The sequence below is a fragment of the Notechis scutatus genome, chromosome 1, assembly GCF_049901735.1.
Source record: "Notechis scutatus isolate UNSWTSFEM ecotype Mainland chromosome 1, rNotScu1.2, whole genome shotgun sequence".
Taxonomy (NCBI): Eukaryota; Metazoa; Chordata; class Lepidosauria; order Squamata; family Elapidae; genus Notechis; species Notechis scutatus.
The window spans coordinates 85,447,080-85,468,045 of record NC_142009.1 but is presented as its reverse complement, the minus strand read 5'-3'; the positions used below and the strand labels follow the sequence as shown (position 1 = coordinate 85,468,045).

Sequence of the window (20,966 nt, the reverse complement as noted above, 5' to 3'; positions counted from 1 at the left end):
TTTAGGGATAAAAGTGAATCACTTTGTTATTTGTAACTGCATCTAAGTAGTAAACAATTATCCAACAGGGGCAAACCTTAACCTTTTGAGTCCTGTTACTTTGAATAATTGTAACTGAAAATTGTCTGTGGAATTTTTTTTTTATTGACAAGCTAAGTCATTTATAATTTATTCACATCAGAACTGTGCTCCCTCAAAATATTGCAGCTGTGTGCTATGTAATAAATTATAGGATTTTAGAAGACAGTTTTCTTAAAAACCACCAAAAGTGTTGCACAAATAATCTCAAAATAACAAAAGGTTAGTGGGGAAAATATGAAAGCAGTAGAACACCAAGAGCAATTTAAAAAGACATGCTAAAAAGATCTTTCAAAGATAGAAACCAGACTTTTCAGTTTAAAATCAGCTTGTGGTCATCCCTTCCTTTCTTGTTTAAATTGGAAAGATAAAAATTGTGAGCTTACTTTTTGTTCCATAGCCTCTGCTTATATCCAAGGTAAACTGGATTAAAATTGTCCAGAAATAGGCCCTGCATGTGACAGATGGAAAGGGCTTATAAATAAGTAGGAAGCCCCAAAGGTGCATTTTTCAAGAGGCAACTGGACTTTGGTTTTCTTTGAAGACGTTTCGCTTCTCATTCAAGCAGCTCCTTCAGCTCTGACTGAAACTTCTTGGATGAGAAGTGAAACGTTTTCAAAGAAAACCAAGAAAGTCTGCTTGTTTCTTGAAAAGGCACCTGAGGGACAACCATGATCCAGATGACTGATAATCTCCATAGGCAAATAAGTAGAAAGTTAATCCTTTAAGAGCCATTTTGGGCAAAGTTGTACTCCTTGGCAAGCAGAGAAGGGAGGGTGAGGAGAGGGCAATAAAATGGCTATAAAACCACTTTTCCTCCAAAGGAGACACTGACTCATAGAAAGCTTTATTACTATCTGGGCATTTATCTAATATTCACATTTTGCAGCATTCACTTTCCTCCTGTTCCCCAGTTAATGCATTTTTAAGTGTCTTGGATAATATCATGGGAAGGGAAATTAGTAATCCTGTCAACATTGCTTTATATTGCCTTTACCTGCAGTTGCAATTAAACAAACAAACAAACACACACACACACACACACACACACACACACACACATGTTTAAAAGAAAAGATAAACAATGAAAACTGGACAAACAGGGTATTTTTTTTTTCTGGGCTGTGATCAATTTTCCAGCCTCTAGCATATGGTGGTGCTAGTACTTTATTTTTCAGCCATGACATGTCTTCATTTTCCTGTTGTATCAGCCTCCTGGTAGCTGCCAGCAAGCAGATCTCATCAGAGCTGAAAATACAAGCACACGTGTGGCAGGAATCACTCAATGGGAGAGACATTTTAATATCTTATGCTTCTGCTTTTCTTTTCAACATGAGAAGACTGGTAACAATTCAGACGATCCTGTCAAAGTAGGTAACCATTTTCTTTCCCAGTAGGATGTTTGCTGTATTTGTACATTTTCTGAAAAACAACTGGCTATAACTTAAGTTCACCCCAGTCTAATTGTCTGTTTAATTTTCAGTTATCCCTTTTCTGTAAGGGCTACAGGCAGGTTCCGCCCTTCTGCCAGTTGTGGTGTTGATTTTGGGAATGTTTTTCTCCTGCTATGGGAAACAGACTTCTGGCATAGTACTCACTGGAAATATAGGGAGAGGGAAGTACTTCCTTTTCCACAGGAGGGAATGACAGTTTGGCGTTAGAACTCCACTAACATGCTCTCTTGTGAAACTCACCTCAGGAAAATGATACATTGAACCTCATCTTTCTTTTTAGCTATTTATGAATGAACACAGAACTAAGTCCACTGCTTTGGTGTTCAAGCATTAAGCAACTTTGAAACCATGTGCACATGTAAAGCTGTCTTTAAACAGAAAAGACCATTCAGTTACTTTTCAGTTTAGTAAGTATTACATACTTTTTAAGCAGGTGTGTGGAAAGAAAATGTAGCAAATTAGCAATCCAGCAGGCTCCAACTTGAGACAACTTTTTTTTAAAAAAAATAATCTCATTGAGAGACAACTCTGGCATCAGCTGACATGGCATTGCAAAAATTTCTTTCATCAGCCAGCTCCCAAATTGACTTGAACCTAATGAGTTTGAAGTTGTTTGATGGAGGCAGTCATACATGGCATTAATTTATGATTTGTTTTAAGCATATTTTCTTGAATGAGTTCAGTGACTCACTTCATATATCACAGGAAAAACATAAAGTTCAGTTTACTAGCCATAATGGCTGGGTCCACACCCCCTGCAAAGCCAAAATCAAATTCACCACATAATGCCTCAATAGAAAGGTTCGTTGTTGTTTTAATTGCTTGGCAACCTAGTATCAAATGGTTCCCTGGAATAAGTATTCAGACTAAATGATTAATTGGAAATGTGTTTACTGACATAATATCACATTGTGGAAAACCATTTAAGTGGTATGCAGAGCATTTAAATGTTGGGATGGATGTCTTCTAAGAACTTGGAGAGGAAGCAGATTATATTTCTTTGTGGTAAACCCAAGGAATTTAGAGGAACCATCTCCTGATTAGACAATGCATTGTAAATCATTAAGGAAAAAAGAAATTGCCAATGATAAAATCTCTTAAAACTTCAGGGAAAACATGGAATAAAATAGAATCTGTGTTAATTTAGTTTCTTTAAAACCCACCTTATTTCTATAAGGTTGAAATTTAGTACAGACTCAATTATATTTATAAAGATGATCAAGTATCTGTTTCTCATTTCCCTAGGCAGTACTTAATTAAATGGGTCCAGGGTCAGTTTTTATCACATGTTGGTTTAGCTTGGCAATCTCTGAAGTGTTCAGAAAATTCTGCCACAATGGTTAGACAAACTTACCGTTCTCCCTATCTCTCACTCTGCATGGCCTAGTAAAGATTTAACTTTTTTTTTTATGCCTCCCATCTCCTCTATATGGTCACTCTGGGCAGCTTAAGAGAAATTCTATGAAAATATACTTACCTCCTAGGCATCACAGCATAATTAGACTCATTTATTTATTTACTAAATTTATATATTAGTTCATTTGCAGGGACTCTAAGCAACACAGGAGAGCCATGGGAAGGCCATATTTTTTGGATTACATAGCAATGTTCGTTGTTCAAAATGAATATATTTTTCCTTTCTAGTAAATAGCACTGTACTTAGATTATACATACACTAAGCTAGTTTCTTTTAACCATTGTGTATTGAAAATAATAATAATTGGTGGGTTTAAACATTACCTAAAGCTATATAAACCCAAGTTTCCAAATCAATATTTTGGGTATTGCACAACAAGCTAAGCCATAACTAGACACATCACATTCTATTTTGGCACACTGTATGAATGAACCTGAATTGCCAACTTGGCTACACATTGTCTTCTCCAGTTGACAATCGTTTTCTAGTGACTTCCCCATCATCAACTGAACATCAGTTTTAATTACATGTAGTACGGTCCTTGACTTACAATTGGTTGTTTTGTTTAGCAAATGTTCAAAGTTTACAACAGTGCTGAATTGAAGTGACTTACAACTGGTCTTCCCACTTATGACTATTCCAGCATCCCCCACTGTCTCATGATCAAAATTTAGCCACTGGCATGTATACAGTATACGATGATTGCAGTGTCCCAGGGTCATGTGATCACCATTTGTTACCTTCTACGTTGGCTTCTCACAAGCAAAGTAAATGGGGGAAGCCAAATTCAATTAACGACCACACCAGCTGCAGTGATTTGTTTAACAACTGTGACAAAAAAAAGGTCATAAAATTGGGTGCGACTCAACAACCACCATTTTCAGCAAAGGAAATTCTGGTCCCAGTTGTAATCGTAAGTTGAAGACTACCTGTAACACATTTTTGAAAGCCAGTTTAGTGTAGTGCAGTGATTCTCAAACATTTTGTCTCAGAACCCCTTTACATTCCTGTGATTAGATGTTAATGCCTTTTACTGCAACAGGGAGAGTCGGAGGTCAATGTTTCTTTTTCTTTTCTTATCCTTCCTCACTTCTCTTCCCCCTGTTCCTCCCCACTGCTTTTCTATTTACTTTTGTATTTTACAATATTTTATAACTCAATAAAACTTTAAACTAAAAAAAAAAGAGAACCCCTTTACATTCCTAAAACCACTAAGCACCCAAAGCGCTTTGGTTTCTGAGGGTTATGTCTATCAAAACTAAACAATGTGTTAAAAATTAAAACTGAAATGTGTTAAAATATGTATTTATTGACTTGTAGGCCCCACTTTGATAACCAATGATGTAGTGGGTTAAAAGCACCAGACTATAAATTGAGAAACTGTGTGTTTTATTCCTGCCATGAGCATGAAGCCATTAGGTGACTTTGTCTCTCAGCCATAGAAAGAAGATAATGGAAAGACATTTCTGAAAATGTTGCCAAGAATGTTGGTCACCACATTATAAAAAAGATGTTGAGAATCTAGAACAAGTACAGAGAAGAGCAACCAGGATGATTAGGGGACTGGAGGCTAAAACGTATGAAGAACGGTTACAGGAACTGGGCTTGGCTAGCCAAGTGAAGAGAAGGACCAGGAGAGACATGGTAGCAGTCTTCCAATATTTGAGGGGCTGCCACAGAGAGGAAGGGGTCAAGCTATTTTCTAAACCACCTGTAGGCCATAAAGGAATAATGGATGGAAACTAAACAAGGAGAGATTCAACCTGGAAATAATGAGAAACTTTCTGACAGTGAGAACAATCAACCAATAGAACAGCTTGCCCTCGGAAGTTGTGGGAGCGCCATCAGTTGAGACCTTCAAGAAGAGATTGGACTGCCATTTGTCAGAAATAGTGTAGGGTCTCCCGCTTGGGTGGAGGATTGGACTAGATGTCCTATAAGGTCCCTTCCAACTCTGATTATCTGTTATCTGTTAAGAAAACTCCAGGGATTCTCCAGGCAGTCAGAGGATTGACTGCACAAAGTTGTTGTTCTGAGATTGTAGCTCTGGTAGATTGTATGCTTTCAGCTTCTACTGACATAAAGAAAATAAATGATCAGATATGCTTTAGCATGTTTCCCCCCCCGATTCACTAGCTGCCTCTATGCAGGACTTTTTTATGTATAAAACATCTATGTGAATTGCTACTGACAATGTGTAATAATCGTCTATAGTCAATCACAATGCAGGTTCTTCTTTTTCGGCAACTATAGACTGTTTAAGGATGTAGAAATGGGAAAATAGCCATTTGTCTGTTTTAAAAGTGTTGTAATGAACTTGATTGTCAACCAGACCCATAGTACTCAGATTTGATTTGATATTTTAGGCATTCAGATAGTTCCTAAAGCTTCTGAAATATTTGTAGGATTCTGTACCTTCACACTCAGAGACCATTGTGAAGATCGTGAAATGAAATGGATTCTGCTCCTCATTCTTCTTACTTCAGATTAGGGATGGACAATCTTGCCAATTTTTATTTTTGGATACCAAAGATGATTTCATCTTTGAAGAGTTATAATAATTTAATAATAGGCATTTCATATCCATCTTTTCATATTAAACTTTTGGCTTGCAGGAATTGCGTTGCATAATTTTTAAGGGCCAATGCCATGATAGACAAAATATATTGATAAGTTCCCCTCGAAATATGAAATAACCAGAGTTTTCCTCTATCTGTCATTTATTTTATCAAATGTATACCTGTTGTAATCAAGCTGATTCTCTTAATTAAGAGCAACCCAAAAAAAGAGAAAGCAGTTGGTATCAAAACATCTATCGTAGGGTTAAATAGCACATCAAATTATGAAACCACGAACATAAAATAGTATCTAACAATCCTGGGTAGTAGTATTGGCTATAGACCTCTCCAATAATTCATAATTTTGAAAAGTTTCCAAAAGGCAGATTAACCTGATTTCTAAGGTGAGACCTTTCCATAATGAGGTATTGCCACTGAAAAGCCTCCATACCACATATTTCCTAGAATTAGGTAGCATTACAAATTTGAACAATAAATAAAGGAAGGATCACAACAGTTTCTCCCAGAGTGCAAATGTTCGGGTGGGTGAATTCTGATTGAACACCATATGGTTTACAAAGGTTTTTTCAAACTGTTGCATTTGGGTGATGGCATCTTAAGAACTATCTGGAAAAAAATACCTCAAATGGGTCTATTTTACATAGAAAGGCTCTCTGAGAATTCAGGCTGTCATCTCAAAAGAAGATTTAGAACAGGGTTGTCAAACTCGTGGCCCATGGGCTGGATGTGTCGTGCTGGCCATGCCCACGCCCAGTTTAGCAAAGGGGAAAAAAGTCACGATATGTCACGTAATGATGCCGTGATGACACGAGTTTGAAACCCCTGATTTAGATCATGCACTTTGAATACACAGTTTAGTTGCATTATAATAGTATATACCACTATCATTCCAGAAGGTTTGGCTATGTCCTGCAGTGTTTTGAAATTATGTTTATTTAAAATAACAATGCCAAAAAGAAATCAGTATGTGCTCCATCAGTCTTTGATTGTGTTGATCCTGTCAAGCTGTGGAAAGTGCTCAGACTAATGGAATCCTTGAACATTTCATTATCTTCATGAGAAACTTGATGAGAACATATCAGAAAGTCACAGTCAGGCCAGAACATGGTGAAACAAACTGGTTTCAGGTTAGCAAAGGAGTGCAACAAGGTTGCACATTCTCTCCTTATTTACTCAGCCTGTATGCTGAATATATGTTAAGGGAAGTTAGATTGGAAGAAGATAAGCATGGTTTTAAAATTGTCAAATGCCAGGGAAATTGGGAGATTCAGGCAGTTCAAATGGGTATAAAGATTTATTGCAAGCTCTCTACAAGAATCTGAATTACTAACAGTCCAAGCAAATTGGAGGTAGATAAGAGTCACAGGAATTCAAGGTGGGCTGGACTTTGATGTCTAGAAGGGACTCATGACTGATGACATATTTGACCCCTCCCTCGGGCTCAGTCTGGTCATCTCTTACAAAAACTAGAGGAATAAATATAAATAATCTGTGATATGCTGATGACCACCCTGGTAGCTGAAAATGTAAAAGTTTCCTGCAAGCCCTAGTACAAAAACTAAAAGAGCTCGGTGAAAAAAATGGGACTAAAATTTACTAGAACTCAGTAGAGTGCAGCCACAAAGGCCTTGGAATTAATATTGTATCCTTACGATTTATATTGACTGTTTCCTAGTATGATTTGATTGTACCCTATGACTATCATTAAGTGTTGTACGTTATGATTCTTGATTCTTAATGAATGTACCTTTTCTTTATGTATACTGAGAGTATTTACACCAAGACAAATTCCTTGTGTGTCCAATCACACTTGGCCAATAAAGTATTCTATTATATTCTATATTCAAATGCTGTAAATTGTCTACACCGACAAAGTTCAGAATCATGCAAGTCATGGTATTCTCTGTGACACTCAGTGAAAGTTACAATTGAACTTTAACAAGCAGTATGAACTTTGGTGTGGGAGAAAACGCCTGAGAATACTGTAGACAGCCAAGAAAATAAATTGACGGGTTGGTAAACAACTCAATCCCCAGTTCTCTTTTGAGACACAGATTACCAGGAGAAGGCTCCCTGTTTTGGACACATTACAGAAAGACCTAATTCTCTGGAGAAGGCTTTAATGTATTTGCTAGGAGTTGAAAATGACTTAATGGCAAATAACCAATTAATTAAATAATCAAAATTATTAACAAGTCAGCACTAAAAATGATTTTACTTCTAAGAAGTCCCCCCCAAGGCCTAAACCTGAGAACTATCACCTTCTGGCAATGATTAAAATCCTGTTGCAGGCTTTACCTCAAACTCTGTGTTTTGTTTGTATATTTTGTATGTGGTGGGATGTAGTATCATTGATTCTGCTGGTTTCATACAGGAATAAAGTAGTTTCCCCAGGCAGAAAGCAAAATGGTAAACAATGAAGCTCATGATTTATATCTTTGTGTTGCCATGCTGATATATGGAAGGGCACAACTGAAATGTATACATATATGAAGTTGTTACTTCCCAAAAAGCCTACTGAAAAAAAGCTGTGGTGGCTGGAAATTGTAATGGTATATAGAAAGCCACTTTGGTGTAGTGGTTAAGGTGCTCTCCTAGAAACCAGGAGACTGTGAGTTCTAGTCTCACCTTAGGCATGAAAGTTGGTTGAGTGATCATGGGCCAGTCATTTTCTCTCAGCCCAACTTACCTCACAGGGTTGTTGCTGTGGGGAAAATAAGAGAAGGAAGAACTATTGGTATGTCTGCCTCCTTGAGTTGTACATGAAAAAAGGCAGCATTTAAAAAAAAAAAGACCTTTGGGGGACAGGAGGAAAAGCTGTAGCCTAGACAATGCTCTGATAAACAAAATCTGAGTCAGAAGGAGGGGCGAGGGTAGAAATGTCTCAGAAGGTTTTGGAGGAAAGTAAAAGCAAGGAAGATAAAATGTACTCTCATACATGCAAGATTCTGTTACTGTTAAATGAAGTGTTATATTCATAATTAGTTCTGTTTGTTTGGACCACCTCAATGGACTGACAGAAATGTGAACTGGACATGTCTTTGAGAACACTTTATGTGAAAAAAATCCTACTTTTATTTATTTATTTTATTTATTTATTTATTTGATTTGCCAATTGTTTACAAGATAATAAGTATAAGTGTATACATAGTTGTGAATACATGAAATGGGTACATATAAGAAAAATAAAAGAATAAGAGAAACAATAGGACAGGGACGGTAGGCACGTTGGTGCGCTTATGCACGCCCCCTACAGACCTTTTAGGAAAGGGGTGAGGTCAATAGTAGACAGTCTAAGGTTAAAGTTTTTGGGGTTTGGGGAAGAGACTACAGAGTCGGGTAGAGTATTCCAGACATTGACCACTCTATTGCTGAAGTCGTATTTCCTGCAATCAAGTTTGTTCACACTTTTTTTCCTGCAATCAATTTTGTTCACACTTTTTTAGAAATAAATTTTAGGATCTCAGAAATGTTCTCTCAGGATAGATAACTGCTAGTATTAAAAGTGCCACAAGTGCCCAGTATAGAAGTTCAAGTTGTATTATCAGTTACATTTTCAGCAAAGTCACTATTTTTTAGGGGAGCAGATGTCCCAAGTTCAGTTTAGGGACTTGAACTGATCTCAGGAGAAGTGAAGCAGAGTTGTTTCGTACATGGATAGGAGACCGTCAGGGGCAAATAAATTGGGACGTATAAAATGGAAACATAAAATAAAATCCAGAAAAGGCAAAGGCAAGCCACTTCCTATTATTGCCAAATACTATTACATGACCATGTGAATGAAGTTTCTAGGAGTCAAGTCACATGAGACAATGATGGTTTTTCTTAAGTAATAGAGGGAGGAATAAGAGACTATAAATAAGCTCCTTGGGGTTTCACAAAGTATCCAGGTATACTGAGGGAAGCTTTCTGCAATGTAAGGCATTCTCCTCTGGAGATTGGCTTTGTGGTTCCAAAGCTTGGGAAGGCCAGAGCTTCAATTTGCTTGAAGAGTGTATGTGGATAGAAGAGATCCTCTTTTGCAAACTGGTTGTCTCCTGAATGGAAAATGAATCAGAGAGGCAGTATTGCCTCCATTTTCCTTGATTTTCCCTCAATTTACATGTGGATTTATTGAAATGCTTCCAGTAGATGCACATTATTATTAGCCTTGGAAATTGACACCTAGTTAATAGGCAAGAAATCAGAGACTACATACTGAGTGAACTTATGGAGCCTTAGAAACCACACGTAAGTGTTAATTCTAACTTGTTCTTATTCAGCTGAGAAAAAGAATCAATAAGGAGAACATTCGTAGCTCGGGGTTGAAATGAGAGATCCCTGGTGCTCTCTGAGCTTCGTTATTTCCTTGCAGATGTTTCATTACCTGAACTAGGTAACCTCACCATGATGTTACCTAGTTTGGGTAATGAAACCTTTGCAAAGAAAAACCAATGAAGTTCAGAGAGCACCAAGGACTGAGTGCTCATGAGAAAAAGAATCCATTTACAGGTTGGATGTAATTATTTGCACATCCATAGGGGAAGCAATCTTTGCTAAATCTGTCATCTTCTATACCTAAGCTGACAGGTTCTTTTAAAAACACCTATTCTAAGCAAATAAATGCACCCAATCTTTACATATGAAGTCAATATCATTCAATAGGACAATTAGCATTATGGGAATTATAATCCAAATGCACGTGGAGGGCACCAGGCCCAGAAATGCCTCACTGAGAAACTCTAACAGGGAAGTAATAAATGTGGACTGTCTGCTGGCGTACATTATGTACGACGAATGCTATATTGACACAATCAAGTGTACATTGTACATTGACCTATTTCAGCTTTTTGAAAATGTCATTCTGAAGATTCTGGAATCTGAGCCAGATCTCCTTAGGGCTCTATAGAGCTAATCCTGAATGTAGAAAAGAAAACTTTAATACGCAAGAACTTTGATATCAAGAATTTTTTAAAGATACTTTAGACTGTTGGAATATGTGGCCTGATTAAACAATTATTACTCTGAGTTTTATGATAAATGCATTACCACCACCACCTCATATGTTTCAGGAATGTTCAGAATATAATCCTTCAGTTTTCTAAAGACGGCAATAGCTATGCAAGCATAGCTGAATAGATATACCATTACCATGTGCTGCTATTCCAGATCAGTCAATTGTAGAATCTTGTTAACAGATGCAAGGAGAGCAGTGATTAAAATTTTGAACTGGAACCGGGGAAAGTTCAAGTTCGCTTGCTCACTTCACCATGGAGCTGACTGACTTTGAGTCAATTTTTATATTTCAGCACAACTCGCTTCACAAGTCTGTTGTTGTAAAGAAGAAATCTAGAGAAGGCACACGTAAGCCACCTTGAGCTCCCCAAGGAATAGGAATAGTCAGATAAAAGATAGGTAAGTAAATGAGTTTTATATTTGTCTTCCAACATCTGTTCTTGTTTAAATGTAAGAGAAAATCAAACTGGCAGGCTCAGTACAGACAACAAGTACACTGAAACAACAAATTCATTGAAGAAAATGAACAAATTTATTGAAACAATTATGAGCAGGTTACCTTCATCTATCTATACTCCATGAACCTTTTTAGATAACTAGTGACAGATTTTTCATGTTGGTTTACCAGTTCCTCTTCCTGGGAACTGTAGTTCTGCCTGGTTTATATTTCATTGATCATCATCCTTGATGCAAGAATGCAAGAGGATGGCTTGGAGGCAAAGAATGCTATGTAGTCAAACTATTATTTCTACAGTGACCTGTCAGGCTTGAAGTGCCACACTATTCTATCTCTATCTTTCTGTTGGTGTTCTTCCTTTCACTTCTCCCAATGAGAGACAAATTATTTCCCCTTATAGATCAGATCGGTCAAAGATAACTTGGTAAGTCAGAAAAATGTTGATGAACTTGGATCCCAAAGATCCCCTGTTAAACTCCAAGAAAGGAGCTTCTTGACCAAGACTTTTCTTTGCTGCTTTTTGGATAATGCCATCAAGGTCAGACTTCTTCTCAGTCCTCAAATTTCCCTAGACGCCATCAGAAAATATTCTCAATGGTTTGGTAGGTTGGTTGATTTGTAAGCAAAGCAGTCCTAATTCTGATGTAGAAGGTACAGTTCATCCAGTGGTGGGATTCAAAGTTTTTTTTTACCACCAGTTCAGTGGGTGTGGCTTGGTGGGCGCGCTTTGGGCACATGCACACACTTTGCGCTCGCGCGCATGCCAAATGCACACTTTGCGCAGGTGCAGAGGCATTTGTGCAGGCGCAGAGGCATTCCAACTCACCTCCTGCAAGCCTGCACTCTCCCGGTTGCTTCAGCAGCTGCCGCATGACACTCTGCTGCGTCGCGCAAAGCAGCTGCGCTTTAAAAGCAGGGAATAAAGGTGAGTATGGGGGCCCGGGCAGGCAGGCCCAACAGCAAAGTGGCAGTGAGAACCAGTTCGGTCTTTGCTGCTCATCAGCGCTACCAGCTCGGCAGACCAGGACCGAACTGTTAGAATACCGCCACTGACTTCATCACCTGCTTATTTGCTGGTTGCATCTGCCAGGATGAAAATGGGGATGGAGAGATGGTTGTAGCTTTCTTAGAGTTAATTTTGAAAAAAAAAACAAAAACCCTCACAATCTTCCCCTTCCTTTACAAGCAACGGAAAGGAAAATTGCCAGATTTTGCTGATCTAATCATGAAATCTGGGAGTTGATTTATGATTCACCGATTCTTGAGCTCCATTTATATGAATGCTTGTCCTAAGTATACTCCTTTCTGAAGTCAAGATTTCAAAAATGCAGAAATGGGGATTTGACATTATTTCTCTGCTTCTACTTTGAGAATGTATAGCAAGGGTCTTCAAACTTGGCAAGTTTAAGACTTGTGGATATCAACTCCCAGAATTCCTGAGCTAACATAACTGGAGGAGGAATTCTGGGAGTTGAAGTCCACAAGTCTTAAAGCTGTCAAGTTTGAAGACCCCTGATGAAGTCACTAGCCTAGTACTTAAGATGCTGGCATGTCTGCAGTAATTTATCTTGGTGCTCATCAGGCTCCAGGCAAATCCTGTAATTTTGTTAGAAATAAATGTAATGCTCAGATCCTGCTCAGCGCTGTTTAAAGGTATGCCTACCTGTGCAGAAAAGGGACAAAAAGGGTTAATAAGGAGTATCTGAGCACTTGGAAATACTAACAGGTAGTATTCTTTTAATCAGTGCTTTTTAACTAGCTATGCTTTTAAGGTAGCCTTTTTGTCAAGCTTCTGATAAATTATTTTATGTGAGTATGCACAATATGTTATCTTAAATCTGCCCATCAGTCCTAAAAGAATGAGACAATTGCTCTAAGACATAGTTTCTGCAATGATATTGCACCCTTAGCAATTTTCCTTCAATATATTTTATGAGATATGGATAATTTGGGATTACAATTTTTTTACCCTAAGTGTAATGCACTGTATTTCAGCAAGGCAAGAAATGTATCTTGATACAACTCAAAACCAAATGAAGTTTCATTCTCCACAGCAGATCATTTGCGTTAATTTTTTAGTTGATAGTATTTAGTGAAGAAATATTTGCAGCAAAATAATGAAATATTGAAAAAAGAATAAGCATTTCTTATAAGCTTTGTTATAAATCACAGATATAAAACTATTGCTGGACAAATATATTTTTTATGTTATGTATGGATCTCTGTGCCTTTCTATGTACGTAATCTTGTGGAAAGAAATTAATCTATTTTTATAAGGTTTTTTTAAAATGCTTTTCAAGCCAACTATGAGCAAATAACTTTTTGCTTTTTTTTTTTTTTTTGAGTTGGTGTATTCAATCCAAATACCCAGGAGAGTGAGATTGTAGGTCTCCAAAATGAAACATCTGTGATTTAAGCTTGGAAAATTGAAAATTGAAATAGCTATGTTCTTTAGCTGAATCAACCCAGAGGTAAGAAGGAGCTCAAGAAATTCTTGAAATGCAATTACTGAGTTCAAAAATACTGATTTCAGCTGAACTCATGTAATGAAGATCAGCTATCATGGATGACTTGCTCATAAAAGGTTCTAACTGAACATCCCTAAGAGAGAATTTTAGACTGCACAGGATTAAGGAGAACATACAGATAGAACATACAGTCTATTGCAATATACTAGATAGTACTCAATTTATAACCTTTCATTTAATGAAGTTACAACAACACTGAAAAAAATGACTTATAACTAGTTTTTACATTTATGACTATTTCAGCATCTCCACAGTCATGTGATCAAACTTTGGGCGCTTGGCAAATGGCATGCATTTAAGATCCCTGGGTCCTGGGGTTGTAATTTGCCAATTTTGAAATTTGTAATTTGCAAACCTTCTTAGGGAACCTCTGACAAAGCAAAGTCAATGGGGGGAAGCCAGATTTGCTTAATGACTACACGATTCACCTAAGTGATTCTCTTAACCCTGGAAAAAATGATCCTAAAATGGGGCACAACTCATTTCACATCTGTCTTGCTTAGCTACATAAATTTTTGGGTCAATTGTAATTGTAAATCAAGGACTACTGATTTGTTTCATGGAGTCATCTTGAGTTTTAGAAGAACTCTTTTCCAACTGTTGCCCACAAGATAGGCAATAATGGGAATGATTTATTATTTGCTGGGTCCAAGTTAACATTCTATGCCAAGGGTCTCCAACCTTGGCAACTTTAAAGCTTGTGGACCTCAACTCCCAGAATTCTTCAGCCAGCGAAGCTTGCTGAGAAATTCTGGGAGTTGAAGTCCACAAGTCTTAAAGTTGCTAAGGTTGGAGATCCCTGTTTTATGCCAGCATCTGTAAAGATAAATTTGTAAGAACTATACAGGTACATAGAACACTTAACTTGATAGTAAGGTAACATCTTTCTCTCTTTTCATCTCATTTTCCCCCTCTTCATAAGTCCAAACATGTTCCGTTTTCTTGGAACAAGTGCAGTTTATGGATGGTGAGGTGTGAATCTCATGGATAACAGCTGACTTGGGACCAGTTCATTTATTTTGGGGAGATAATAGAACCTCTCACATTTAGATTACACCATTCAGATCGGAAAATTCATCAATTGAGTAATGTATAATATACCTTCCTACCTTGCAAGATGAATACCCAACAAAACCTTCCACCACAGTCAGTCTCAGATTGCACTATACCGCACTATACCAGTGGTGGCTAACCTTTTTGGGCTCCTGTGCCAAAAATTGTGCACGCGCTTGCACACGTGCCCGCACCCAGAAAGCAATGCGTGTGGCCCCGCCCCCTGCACGTGTGCATGCAATCCTCCCCACCCCCTTACCTGCACTGTGCCTCACAGCTGATTTTTTGGCTGGTTTGAAGCCTTTTTTGACCTCCCAGAAACTTGAAAAAAAGCCTCTTCAGGCTTTGCAGGACGAATAATAGGCCCGTTTCATCACTTCTGGTATTACAGGAAGTGATGAAATGGGCCTATTATTCAACCTGAAAAGCCTGCAGATGGCTTTTTTCAAGCCTCTGGGAGGCCGAAAAAGGCCTCAAACCGACTGAAAAATCAGCTGTGAAGCGCACACATGTGCAGTGAGGTAAGTTTCCAGCAGCTCGTGTGCTGGCACAAATGGCTCTGCGTGCCACCTGTGGCACACATGCCATAGGTTTGCCATCACGGCACTATACAATTCTGCAAAAGAAAGTGAAAATCTCTTTAATAATATACAGTATATATGGGTTAGATCTGATTTTTTACGGTATGATCTATAACAGCAGTGGGATTCAAATTTTTTTACTACCGGTTATGTGGGCGTGGCTTGGTGGGTGTGGCAGGGGAAGGATAACTGTAAAATCTCCAGTCAGAGGTGGTATAATTCAGTTCTCTGAATTACTCAAAATTTCTGCTACCGGTTCTCCAGAACTGGTCAGAACCTGCTGAATACCACCTCTGATCTATAACCCGGTTAGCTTAATTGTTTGTATTCAAACAGAATTAATTTCTTTTTACTTCAACTGGTTTTCATCTGATTTGATAGCCTAAGATGAAGCCTTAAGGGTTCAGTCTTCAAAGAGAAAAATCAATGCCACATGAGAGAAAGTATCAAATGGTCAAACAGTTATCAAATTATGCAGTTCGTTTCAAGGTAACTAGAGAATTGCTTTCTCAGGATCAAGTTCTGCCTACTGCTTATTAAAAATCATGCAACTGAAAGCTCTTGTTTCTTTATTATTGATCCAGCTATAGATAATGATATTTGTTTCAGTGTGAACTTGCATTGCAGACAGGAGACAAAGGATGAAAAATATTTTCCTGATCACCCTTACAAGATACAGATCTGGATCAAATCTCCTATGTTGGCAATGCACTCAAAAGCAGAACAACATAGGAATAAAAGAGATCTGCCTTGCTTTTTATAAGTTTGTGGATTCCCTGTTGGCTATTAATCATCTAATCAAACAAAATATTATTTAGTCTTATCCCATAACACCTACTATTTTAATATTTATCATCTTTGAATTTCTTCATTTGTCAATTTTTTTTTGGTATGTACTATATAATAGATAATCAGAGTTTGAAGGGACCTTGTAGGTCATCTAGTCCAACCCCCCGCCCAAGCGGGAGACCCTACACCATTTATGACAAATGGCAGTCCAATCTCTTCTTGAAAGTCTCAAGTGATGGCGCTCCCACAACTTCCGAGGGCAAGCTGTTCCATTGACTGATTGTTCTCACTGTCAGAAAGTTTCTCCTTATTTCCAGGTTAAATCTCTCCTTGTTCAGTTTCCATCCATTATTCCTTGTCTGGCCTACAGGCGCTTTAGAAAATAGCTTGACCCCTTCCTCTCTGTGGCAGCCCCTCAGATATTGGAAGACTGCTACCGTGTGTCCCCTGGTCCTTTTCTTCACTAGACTAGCCAAGCCCAGTCCAGTCCAGTCCCAGTCCAAGCCTATGTAGAAGCAAATACAAATTCTCTTGTTATAATCTCTTCTTGTTTCTTTTTGTCCACTTTGTTTCACTAGCTGCAGGAAGTCTAAGTTAGTAATCCTATGAGTATCCAGTTGGAAAGCAAGCAAAGTAATAACAACAAAACATAAAATTTTACTTTCCAATACCATATTATTTTTCAGTGTTTCTTATTATTTGAATTTCAAAATAATGCATAAAAATGTTGAACATAGATTTTAATCTAGATAACTTTATATTTTAACAAAACATAATTCATGAAGGAGATTTTTACAGCTGATATCAGGTTATAGGAAGGAAGGTTGGGAGGGAGGAAGGAAGGAAGGAGATTGTTATGAATGAACTTGATCGTGATGTAATGAAGTACTATGAACATTCTCATGTTTTGATTAAGTTCCTTAACTGATTAGGAGAATATTATAGATAAATGAAAGATGAATGAAAAATAACATTTCCCCTTTGATATCTTTATTTTAAATAGCAATATTTTAATAAATGAAACAGGAAAATATTTCTTAAAATGAGCCCTATCGACTTCCTTTTGTAATTACGACAATTTGACACATACTTTTACAATGGTGGGCAGTCTTCTTGAAGCTTTTAGGAAAGAACTTCACACTTCGTTTCTTTAGCCAGGTCCAGACAATCCTTTCCAGCTCTTTATTTGAGTGACATGGATGTTGTGAACATATTCCTTTTATTTCTTTACTTAAATTTATTGATTGCCCTAACTCAGGGCTATCAAACTTGCAGCCCAGGGGCCGGATGCATCACATACTGGCCACGCCCATGCCCAGTTTAGCAAAGAGGAAAAAAGTTGCGATACATCATGTGACACCACTGTGATGCTGCAAGTTTCACACCCCTGCTCTAATTCTAGTGGAAAAACAATGGAAGATAGGCGGTGCCATGTATGCAGAGGTGGTATTCAGCAGGTTCTGATCAATTCTGGAGAATTGGTGGCAGAATTTTTTGAGTAGTTTGGAGAACCAGCAAATATCACCTCTGACTGGCCCTGCCCCCATTTATTCTCTGCCTCCCAAGTACCAGCTCATCAGCTGGGTCTTCTTTTGTTGCCCTGCACAGAAGAATGGAGCTGGAAAGCAGGTTAGTGGGGTAGGAAGGGAATGGGATTTTGCAGTAACCTTCGCCCAGGAGTGGGGAGGGAATGGAAATTTTGCAGTATCCTATCCCTGGAGTGAGGTGGGAATTGAGATCTTAAAGTATCCTTCCCCTGCCACACCACCAAGCCACGCCCACAGAACTGGTAGTAAAAAATTTTTGAATCCCACCACTGCATGTATGGATTGTATAATAGAGGGGTAAGACGATAAAATCCAACTTCACAGTTGTCTATGTCTTGTAATGTGTGAGTTATTTATTGTGTTGTAGTAGCAAATTTTCCTGCTTCTGCTTCTGAAGTCTGTTTGTTTCAGTGTTTTGAGTATTGAAATGTAGTACAATGAATAGCTATTTATTTATTATTTAATGTATTTAATGGCATATCATATATGGACTAGCAATGTATATTAACATTTCATCTAGAACAATAAAACACAATAAAATGTAAATGTTAATAAGATCTGTGTTCAAATACCAATGTCTAGGCCATCTATCCATTGAAGCACAGCATCATGTATATTAAAAAAAATCAGATACTGGACCGGTAGATACCCTCAGCTTACAGCTGGTCATGATATGATCTACAGTTTGATGTGGTACCCCACAGTTTCACTGAGGGATGATTGTTGTTGTTGTTAGTTGTGAAGTCATGTCCAATCCGTCGCGACCCCATGGACAACATTCCTCCAGGCCTTCCTGTCCTCTATCATCCCCTGGAGTCCATTTAAGCTCATGCCAACTGCTTCAGTGACTCCATCCAGCCACCTCATTCTTTGTCACCCCTTTCTTCTATTGCCCTCAATCTTTCCCAGCATTAGGCTCCTTTCCAGTGAGTCCTTCCTTCTCTTTGAGTTTCATTGAGGGAGAATAGTATGCCCTATTCGCACCCCACATGGCATCTGCCGGGATTCTCTGAATGAATGGATCATACTATGAGGGAAGGATAGTAAGCCCCTTTCATACAGAGAATCCCAGCAGATGCCATGTGGCGGTGCGAATCCTATTCAGGATTCTCTATTGCTGACATGGTAGTTCAAAGCCTGGCACCTTTTTTTGTGGGGTCATTTATATGTCTTCCTATGTCTGGGCATTCAACTGCAGTGGAACCTCGGGTCATGAATGCTTCTGTTCACGATCAAATCAGATGACAACCAGAATTTTCAGAACAGTTTTGCTTCTGGTCGTGAACAGATCTTTGGGTGGCGACCAAGCAAACCTGAAAATTGCCAGGGCAATTTCCCCTGCCGTGGCAATTTCCTCTTCGGCGCCATTTTTTTTCTCTGCACATGCGCAAACAGTCGTGCTTCTGGTTATGACCAAATCGGGTTGTGACCATAGTCTGGAAAGGATTATGGTTGCAACCCGAGGCTCCACTGTATTAGAATAGCCAGTGGAGTGAGGTTTAAGGGAATCCATATGAACAATACTGTGTCCCAAAGACTATAGCTTTCCTGCCAAAGCCTCAGTTTTGGTTTCTTTTTCCTGCAGGAGAAACATTAGATATGATATGATATAACACGAACTTACTTTTCATTTCTTGTTCAAAGTAATAAATCTGTTTTGCTGGCTGTCACAATGCTGTGAAAAAATTCTCACCATCATTCTTGGGGTGTGATAATAATTGTTGGCAAATTTCAGCTCCCCAATTTTTCATTTCTGCCATCAGCATATGAAGAACTTACCTTAGACAAACCTTCTGGTACTGAAGAACATAATATGGCACACATATTATGTGAATATGTGAAATGTCAAGTTTGACAGCACTTTTGCTTTGAGCAATTGTGCTTAATAAATTCATCAACCTTTCTCAAGTGAAACTCGTCAGTTGCTATCAAAGGTCACCTAGTCAGTTTTTGATAAGACAGATCAGCTCCTCCTGGTTCATGGGGTGTGTGTGTGTGTTGGCCCAGAGATTTTTTAGCATTTAGATCAATATAGTTATTATTATAAACAATCTGCATTTGATAGTGAATTTCAATTGGAGGGCAGTCAAAAATTCCATTACATCGCATTGTTTAAAGCACACAGATGCATACTCACTACAGGTTTCCTTTGAGCTTTTCTCATAATTAATGTCTGGCATGTGACAGAACAGACGCTAAAGAACATGTCAGAACTTTAGAACGTCATGAGTACATCAGAAGCATTAATTTTCAATCACTCCTCATAATATATTTAATTTCAGTAATGCGCTTGACAAAGTAGCCCATGGTATTCTGACTGGTAAGCTAGTGAAGCATGGGCTAGATGGCATGATAAGTAGATCTACAACTGGTTCAAAAATCATATTCAAGGTGTTATAATTTGTTCCTCATCAAACTGGAGTATGGAGACAATAGGTCACCACAAAGTTCTTTCCAAATTCCTGTACTCTTCAATGTGTTTATTAATTACTTCCCTGTTATTCTGATATTCTGATTAAGTAGCAGATGACACAAACTTGGGTGGGCCAGATAATGTGCTAGAAAACTGAAATATAATTAATACATTTTGTGATAAAATAGAATGGAAATATCAGAATGAACTCTAGATAAGCGTAATGTGAAATGTTTTGCTTAGGTAATAGAACGGCGTAGAATAGGCAATAGAGCTTGTAAAGAAAATTTGTTTATTTCATTTTTCTACCTCCATTTGTATGACTGTATCAGAATTATACAAAGTTTTCAGCCTTTATGAAGGACCTTCCCTTCCCCTTCCCCCATATGAGGAGGTGTTGTTTGCTTTAACAACATTTTTCTCCAACTCATTTCTGCAAATCATAGTACCCAAAAAGCTGTTTTTTTGCACCTGTAACAGAAAGTCCCCTTATCTTCCTTCACTAGCTAGCTACCTGTCTCCAGCTTTATGTTGAATAGGAGGAATACATGCTCCATCACATTTAATTTGGTGCTATGTGTTTTCAAATTTTACACAGTGCTTTCAAGAACAATAACAATTGCTCCTTCTATTGGGAGAGAAGGCTTGGCTAAAGAAAACATTAAGGCCTGCAAACACAGATATCATGCAGATCCTTATAAATTGGCCTGTTTTTGCCTGCTACTTCTGAAGACTTATGGATAGCATTTGAAGTATTTTCCTCATATCTTTTACTGGCGAGGAGTTCATAAGTTTGACTATGGCTGGTCTGAGCTTAGAACGAAGTGCATGACGATTTCAATGGTTATGCAATAAAATGAAACAAAACACTGTTCTCTCGGAGCACAGGAAATCCTTTGGCTGAAGACGAGAGCTTTACAGTTAAAACTATACTTAAAAGCAATATGATGCTTAATTAGAAAGTATGTTCTGCATAAATATTTCTGGTATTGTGTGGAATAGTGTTTTTCTTTTGTTTACTATGAGTAAGCACTCGTGGTTTTTTTTTAAATGATATGGTTAGCATATATCACAG

The 20,966-nt window shown here is 38.0% G+C and overlaps 1 protein-coding gene and 1 long non-coding RNA gene across 2 annotated transcripts in view; one reads left to right on the top strand and one right to left on the bottom strand.

Moving 5' to 3' along the window:
• Positions 1–1,299: 1,299 nt before the first annotated feature.
• Positions 1,300–20,966, top strand: part of ESR1 (estrogen receptor 1) — a 256,565-nt gene continuing 236,898 nt past the window's right edge. Inside the window, exons 1-2 of the mRNA XM_087969982.1 lie at positions 1,300–1,448; positions 10,817–10,922. The gene's annotated coding sequence lies outside the window, so the exon portion shown is untranslated. The remainder of the gene's footprint in view (positions 1,449–10,816; positions 10,923–20,966) is intronic.
• LOC148132891 (uncharacterized) overlaps positions 8,165–20,966 on the bottom strand; it is an 88,767-nt gene continuing 75,965 nt past the window's right edge. Inside the window, exon 4 of the long non-coding RNA XR_015750359.1 lies at positions 8,165–8,232. This is a non-coding gene — a long non-coding RNA (uncharacterized LOC148132891). The remainder of the gene's footprint in view (positions 8,233–20,966) is intronic.